General features: G+C 36.9%; 1 pseudogene; it reads right to left on the reverse strand.

Annotated features, from left to right (window-relative positions):
- Positions 1 to 248: 248 nt before the first annotated feature.
- On the reverse strand, positions 249 to 555 carry LOC140620011 (U6 snRNA-associated Sm-like protein LSm3 pseudogene; annotated as a pseudogene).
- Between the last annotated feature and the right edge of the window lie 8,233 nt (positions 556 to 8,788).

An 8,788-nucleotide genomic window follows, 5' to 3' on the forward strand; every position in this document is an offset into this window, starting at 1 on the left:
TTTGTTTTTTGGGTTTTGGGGTTTTTTTCTATATCCTTATGATCCCATTTTTTGAAAGGATTGGAAAAATATAAAAATGTCCTTTAGCTTAAGGATTTTTGAGTTATATGCAAATGGAGTCATTTCAAGAGTTAGAGTCCTTGGTCATTTCTTAATATCAAAATTTATGCAGGTTTCTCTTCTGAATGTCTTCAAAAGAGGCAATCATACAAAGTCTCCCATTTTCCATACACAATAAATTCTTTGTTTCAGCCAACTCTTAATGGAGGGGCAACTAGTACAACACCATCTCCCTGGACAAAGAGGAGCATTGGAATATTCTGTTTTGTTGCTTTATATATCTTTGTACGTTTCCTCATCAAATTCTATAGCAGTCACATTTTTCCACATCTCCCAATATTACATTTAAATGCTGATCATAAGCATATAATCTGCCTTGAAGCTCTCTGTTGTTTCTTATTTTCACATAAATTAGCTCAACCAGGCTGAGCCTTCTGAGATCCAGGGGCTGTTTTACCATCCTGGTAGTTTCTTGCTATCCACATTGTCTGCCATATTTCACACCCTGAGCCCTTTAGAACATCTGCAGTTTAATCCAGATCTGCCACTTATTTTATGACTGCCTAGCTTATTTTCCTGATCTTTAGTTTTGCTCTCTGTGTAATGAGAATAAAAAATAGTAGCCCTGCAGGACTGTTGTGAAAATTCATTTATTCATTCAACAAGTATCTACTGAGCTCTTACTGAGCTCTACAGTTCCAAACACTGGAAATACAGCATTTGGAGGACAGGGGGGACCAAAGTTTCTGTGCTTATGTTGCTAATATTCTAGGGAAGACACCACAAGTAGTATAATATTATATAATATAATAAATATAATATATATAATATAATATATAATACTAAAGTAAGAGATCCTTCCTTCTTTTTTTCCTTCCTTCCTTTCTTCTTTCCTTCCTTTATCTTTCATTCAATAAGTATTTGTGTTGGCAACTAAAGAAGGCACTGGATAAATTGATAATCAATTGAAACTCAATGGAGTCCTGAAGGAGTATCTAAAAGTAAGACCCACCATTTGCTTCGACATGGATGGAACTGGAGGGTATTATGCCGAGTGAATTAAGTCAATCAGAGAAGGGCAAACATTATATGGTTTCATTCATACGAGGAATATAAAAAATAGTGAAAGGGATTATAGGGGAAAGGAGAGGATGAGTGGGAAATATCAGAGAGGAAGACAGAACATGAGAGACTCCTAACTCTGGGAAACAAACAAGGGATAGTGAAAGAGGAGGTGGGCAGGGGATGGGGTGACTGGGTGACAGGCACTGAGGGGGGCACTTGACGGGATGAACACTGGGTGTTATACTATATGTTGGCAAATCGAACTCCAATAAAAAAATATTTTAAAAAAACAATAAAAGTAAGACCAGGAATCTCTGCCATGAAGGAAAGGTGATTATAGGAAGGTGATAAGGCGAAGGAAAAAAAAAATCAAAAAAAAAAAAAATTAAGGCTGTCTTACATTTTTGCCCTGATATGGCCATGAAGGTTCTGAAAAACCTTTAATTAAGACTTGTGGACAGACCAATACTAATTCTATTGTTTTAAATATTTATACTATAAGACTATTTAGGCATTACAAATTTTATTACAGGGCAGCCCGGGTGGCTCAGCGGTTTAGCGCCGCCTTCAGCCCAGGGCGTGATCCTGGAGTCCCAGGATCGAGTCCCATGTCAGGCTCCCTGCGTGGAGCCTGCTTCTCCCTCTGCCTGTGTCTCTGCCTCTCTGTCTCTGTGTCTCTCGTGAATAAATAAATAAAATCTTTTAAAAAATTTTATTACAGGGGCACCTGGGTGGCTTAGTTGTTGAGCGTCTGCCTCTGGCTCAGGGTGTGATCCCGGGGTGGGTCCTGGGATTGAGTCATGTATCTGGCTCCTCACAGGGAGCCTGCTTCTCCCTCTGCCTGTGTCTCTGCCTTTCTCTGTGTGTCTCTCATGAATAAATAAATAAAATATTTTTAAAAGGTTTATTACACACTAGTGTCTTCGTACTGATAGAGTAGCTTATCTCAGACTACCTCTTCTTTCAATGACAATTTTAAACTCTGGAGAAAACATAAAACTACAACAGCTTTAAGATAGTGGAAGACAACAACCAAACCTAGGCAGAAGCTAGAAGAGACACACATCTCTCCAACACCCCCATCCCCAACACATACACACAGTTCACCATAGCACACGGGCAAATACTCAAGCAGAATGCAGCCATCACAGTAGACTGAAGAGTCAGGTCAGAATTCAAGGTTGTCAGAGCAGTAAGAAATGTAAGCAGGAAATCCCAGAGAAAAGGATGCAGCGGAGAGGAGAGCCCTAACATCTGCACTTGAATTCCTCTTGAATTCTTTGCTATCTTTGAACTTCATGTATGAGCAGAGGATTGGAGGAGCCCAGCTGTGAGCAGCAGCTGCCTGATGTCACAGAGATGGAGTTGAGAGTTCAAGCCTCACCACGTTAGAAGGACTTAGTAACACTCAGACTTTTTAGTTAAACTCCAAAAAGGCCACATGCTAGGAGGAAGGGCAGGTTTACTATTTTATAGCTACAGTTCAAATACATGTTGGGAAACACTAGTGCTAATTTCAAGACTAAGGACCAACTCCTTACAACTCAGGGCAAAATTGGAATACATCCACCCTAACAGTGAAAAATGAGTCTCCACAGAGTCAAAGTGATATGCTGGTAACTTTAAAACTATTTGGAAATAGTTTTAGAAATATGGAAAAGTTGTAGAGATAGCAGACAGTTCCCATATACACTTTGTCCACCTTCTACTAATGCTAATATATTGGATACTCATAGTATAATGATCAAAACTAGATTAACATTGGTACTATACTATTACTAAACTTCAAACCAGGTGTTATTCAAATTTCATCATTTTTTCCACTGATGTCCTTTTCAGTTCCAGGATCCAATCCAGAATCCCACGATACTTTAAACTGTCTTTTTATCTCCTCCAATCCCCAGTCTTTCCTTATCTTTTCTGACCTTGACACTTTTGACAAATGTTGTTCTATCATTTTGGTACTCAGTTTAGGTTTATCCAATGTACTCTCACGATTAGATTGAGATTATGCATTTTATGCAAAAATTGTACAGAAGTGATTTTAGCCATTTTTATTGCATCATATCAGTGATATGTGATGTCAGTATATCTTATTTCTGAGGCTGTTATTCTTGATCATTGGATTAAGACAGCGTCTGCTGGGTTTCTCTACTCTAAAGTTACTTTTTTTTTTTTCCATTTATTTATTTAAAAGAGAGAGTGAGGGCAGCCTGGGTGGCTCAGTGGTTTAGCGCTGCCTTCGGCCCAGGGTGTGATCCTAGAATCCTGGGACCAAGTCCCATGTTGGACTCCCTGCGTGGGACCTGCTTCTCCCTCTGCCTGTCTCTCTGCCTCTCTCTCTCTTTGTGTCTCTCATAAATAAATAAAATCTTTTAAAAAATAATAATAATAAAAAGAGAGAGCAAGCATGGGGTGGGGCAGAGAGAGAGGGAGAGAGAGAATTTCAAGCAGACTCTATGCTGAGCATGGAGCCACATGTGGGGCTCCATCTCATGACCCTGAGATCATGATCTGAGCTGAAATTAAGTCAAATGCTTAACTGACTGAGCCACCCAGGTGCCCCATACTATTTTTCTTTCTATAATTGATGAAACTTTGTGAGAAATACATTAAGACTATGCATACTGTTTCTCCTAAAATGCTCATTTTATATCAATGGGTGTATCCTCCCTGTAGCAATTATCATTGTGGTATTTGCCCCAAGTTAATTTTTATATTTCTTTCATACCTTCTACATATATTAATTAAAATTCTTCTGTAAGAAAGAACTTTCTCTTTTCTCCCATGCACCTATTTATTCAATTATTTATTTATATCAGCATGAACTCGTGGATGCTTGTTTTATTTTATAAGGTTTTTTTTAAAGATTTTATTTATTTATTTGACAGAGAGAACTAGCACAAGCAGGGGGAGCTTCAGGGGGACAGGGAGAAGCAGACTCCCCACTAAATAGGGAGCCTGACGGAGAGCTCTATCCCAGGACCCCAGGATCATGCCTGGAGCCAAAGGCAGATGCTTAACTGACTGAGAACCACCCAGGCACCCCTATTTTATGAGTTATAATCCAAAAGATCATTATTTTGTTACTCAAATTGTTCCAGTTTTGCCCACTGGAAACTCCTTCATATTGGCTCCCAGATCCTTTCAGCAAGCTTCGTCATTGCCGTTTTTTAATTGAGCATATTTTTACTTTCACTACTCCAAGGAACTATGGTTCCTTTTCCTGAAAAATATATGCCAATAATTTAATTGTTGGGACAGTGACTCACCAAGAGAAAAAAAATCTGACAGACAACCCAAATATTAAAATTACTTGGAGAAGATTTTAAAAGTAATCAGGATATATGTAAGAAAATCTTTAGAAAGGAGAATTATAAAAGTGAAAAGATAAACAAATTTCAGGAGAAATATGGGAACTAAAAAAATTAGGGTAATCCTAGAACTGAAAAATATGATATCTAAAATCTAAAACAGATATGAACCATGAGCTTGATCACACCTTAATATATTTTGACAAAATTTTTGCCACACTTCCTTAGGTTTACTTAAAACTTTAATGATACATTTCAATGCTTTTTTGTATTTTTTTCTGATTCTATTCCTCTCCCTCCCCAATTATTCCTTAACATAATAAGTATACGTTATTACATACATAAACAGTATGTAGTATTTTTACATTTTTTTGAGAAATGTGTTCTAAAATTTAGTTTTTTTACTCAATGTTACCTTTAATATTTATCTATATTGATAATAATTCATTAACTCTGGCATATTATTTCATTTCTTGAATGCATCCTAATTGAATCATCTAATCTCTTTTGAAATACACAGATGGTTTCCAGTTGTTGAGTATTCAAAATAGTCTTGTCATAAACGTATTTGCGTATATTTCCTTGAGCACATGTGAGAGATTTTTCCTATTATATATATTTTTTGAGCTGAATTTCTGATCTTAGTGTTTGGGCATATTAACCTAAGTCTCTATCATCAAATTTTGCTCCAATGTGGTTGCACCTATTTACATGATCAAAAGCAGTATGGGATTTAAGTGCTCATTTCTCCACATGCCAAAACTTGTCATTCTGATAGGTGTAAATGTAACTGTACTTGATTGTTTTAATTTACATTTACTGGGTGGGTGATGAGATTGTCATATATTTACAACATATTCAGGTTTCCTGTCAGTAAATTGCCTATTCATCTCCCTTGTCCATTTTCTATTGAGTGATTTGTCTGTGCATGATTACCATGTAAAGTTCTTTATAAATTCTGAATAATAATCTCTACCAGGTATAGTTTTTTAAAACATATCCTCCCAGTATATAGTTTACTTTAAAGTTGTTTATGGTATAATTTTTGAACAGAAGCTTTAATGATAAGTAGTGTTTTTTTATGTGCCTCATTTAAGAAATTCTTCCTTTCTATGATGTTTCTTCTAAGATATTTTGGTCTTTAATATATCATAAATTTGTTTTTGTATCTGGAGTGTTAAAGAGATCTTTTTCCTATATGGATAAGCAATGATATCAGAACCATTTATCAAATATCTGCTCCTTTCTCCACTGCGTCACAATGCCTCCTCTGTTTTCATATATATATAAATCTGGACTATCCCTGTTCTGGATGTCTCTTTGTCTATCTCACACCATCCTGATTCCTATAGCTTTGTGATTTGTCTTATCTGATATGGAGAACTCTCTCAAGTTGTTCTTTAAAATATCTTAACTACTCTTGGCTTTTTACTCTTCCATGTGAATTTTAAGGCCAACTTGTCAATTTCTACAAAAGAAATTCTATTAGGGTTCCTAGAATGAATTTGCATTGAATTTATAAGATTAATTTAGGGGAGACTGGCATCTTTGTGACATAGTCTTTTTAACCATGAACATGTTATATTTCACTTATTTATTAAGATCTTTCTATAACACTTTAAAGTTTTCTCCATGTGGTTCTTACTGTCCTTTTATTGGATTTATTCCCAGATACCATATGTTTTTGTTGCTAATTGGGAATATCATTTGTTGTTAGTACATTTTCTAATTAGTTATTACTGAGGTAATGTTATTGCTTTACACTATGGCTGTGAAAATCTCTGAGTTCTCAGGGTTAGTTTTGACAGTGATGTGAAATATAATAAATGTGTGGGATAGTAAAGCATTATCAGGTCAGACACACATGCAGTGGCCTCATGATATAGAATCTTAAGAATTCCATCTCCAAGTATGTAATGCCTACAGTTTGGAGATCTCTGGTTCACACCCTACCATTTTAGAATGATCGAAAAAAAAAAGCAATGATTGGTACAATTGGTACAATATCTGTACCATTGTTTCTGGTACAGAAACTTAAGCTAGATCAGAGTGATCAGTTGGACTGCCAGTCCTCTTTCTCCGAGGCTTATGTTTACTTTGAATATAATTCAGGATGCATGCATCATCTGGCCTTTGTTGTAGGTCACTTCTTGACCTTTGGACCATGGTGAATGAAAATCCAGCCCTCTGCAGGTTTGGTGCTACCCCTGGTGGGTCTCAACCCAGTCTAGCGTGAGCTGGCACCAGCATGGTTTCTATGAAGAGTCTTCATGGGAAGAGATGAACCACTCAGCAAGGAAATAAGCTTACCAGTTCTTTCTTTTAGTTGGTATTTTCATGTGAAGGAAATGAAGAAGCACTTCACTACACTGAGTCACTTAATTTTCATAATATTTCGATGAGGTATCATTGTCCTATTTTAGAGACAACAAAGCAAAATTTAGGGAATTAAATAACCCACCTCCCCCAAAAATGATAGGACCTTTGCTCTACTTAATTCCAACACCTGGTGACGCCCGGGTGGCTCAGTGATCAAGCATCTGCCTTCAGCCCAGGGTGTGATCCTGGAATCCTGGGACCAAGTCCCACGTCGGGCTCCCTGCGTGGGGCCTGCTTCTCCCTCTGCCTGTGTCTCTGCCTCTCTCTCTCTCTGTCTCTCTCCTGAATAAATAAATAAAATACTAAAAAAAAATAATTCCAACATCTGTGCCTTTCTCACTACCCCATTCATTGATGTTTATTTATTTTTACCAGTATTATATTTGTTTGTACCTATATGGTATTCCTTGTACACAAAAGCACATTATACTAATGAAAAGACATTTTAGAGGCTCAGCTAATCAGTTCCTTAGTTGGTCAGTGACTTAGATGGGTCGTGCCAAGATGCATGGGAGTGAGCCTCATGGTCCCACTGAAGGATGGTGGGGAGGGCACATCTGGCAGGGGAGCACTAGAAATTGTCTCCTGTTAAGAAATGGATCTGGAAGGAAAATCTAATCACAAGATCAGAAAAACCAGTGACTATTATGCAGAGAGCATTGGCAAGTTGCTGAGGATCTTTTCTGAGCAGAACAAAAGGAAAAAGAGCTTATATTTCAGCACTAAAAATATTGTAAACAGACATAAGAAAATTATAAATAAAGATGATATTTTTAAAATTATGTACAGCAAAACAACAACAACTGAAAAAACAGAGAACAGAGGTTATGGCACCTACATGGGCTAATTAGATCACTTTTGTCCTCAATTCATGCATCTTTCCCCTCCAAAATCTGCTTTGTACCTCCAGTAACTGTAAAACAGAAGATGAAAATATAATGCCCAATAAATTTGAAGAACCATTCCTTAATGGGTCTGGCCAAAATACATCTTGTGAAATCTGGAGACTCATAGTATAGGGACAATGTTGAATTTCATTTTTTTGTTATTTAAAACATTGAATATATCAGTTGCAAGGCATCTACAGTAACAAAGCAAAAAAACTAGAAGCTTACTTCTGAACACCCCATTAGACTTGCAGTCCCGTGTATCTTTAAAGCCAAATTAAAAAAAATGTAAGAGAATAATATGCCTTTACTTGGGCTCCAAATCCTCTTCAGTTTATAGAAAGAGGCATGCTGCTTTCCTCAGCTCTTTGTGGGAAACCTGCATAGGGCTGTATATATAATTGAAGTCCTGGTATCCATTTATGCTTCCTCTCCAATCCGAGCAAAGAATTCAGAGACCAGCAATTCTACAGTAATTAATTAAAAAAAAAAAAAAAAGGGAGAGGCAAACACACACACACACACACACACACACACACAAACGTCGTGACAGTCAAATTCACTTTTGCAACCCCAGGAGAAGCTGACCTCACAGTACAGGTGCTTCACTGCCTTGTCAGTATATTTTACATTCCCAAAAGACCTCAGTCACACCTGGGAGTCACAAAAGGAATGTGATTGCCTGCTGTGTTAAAATCCAGATCAATGGAAGAGAAAAAAAAAATCTAACCCCGAGTTTTGTTATGCTCGGTTTAAATAGCTGTTCATACTCTGCATTCAAGGTAGCAACAGTTACACAGCTATATATAACTTTACCCCATCCTCAAGGGACAAGCAAATCTCTGCTACATCAGCATGATATAGCTCATATAAAACATAACTGAAAAGATAATACAATAAGAATAGCCACCGTCTTCGAGCGTTTTCTATTTCCCACTTACTGCTCTAAAGTTAAAAATTAATTTATCTCACTTCATCTTTATGAAGGTTATAATACTGATGCTAACACTTCATATAGTCATTTATTGGCCATGTGCAATTCTTAAGTTATTGCTCACGGTCGAATAGTCAGTAAATGGAAGA

The sequence above is a fragment of the Canis lupus genome, chromosome 28, assembly GCF_048164855.1.
Source record: "Canis lupus baileyi chromosome 28, mCanLup2.hap1, whole genome shotgun sequence".
In the NCBI taxonomy this organism is placed as follows: Eukaryota; Metazoa; Chordata; class Mammalia; order Carnivora; family Canidae; genus Canis; species Canis lupus.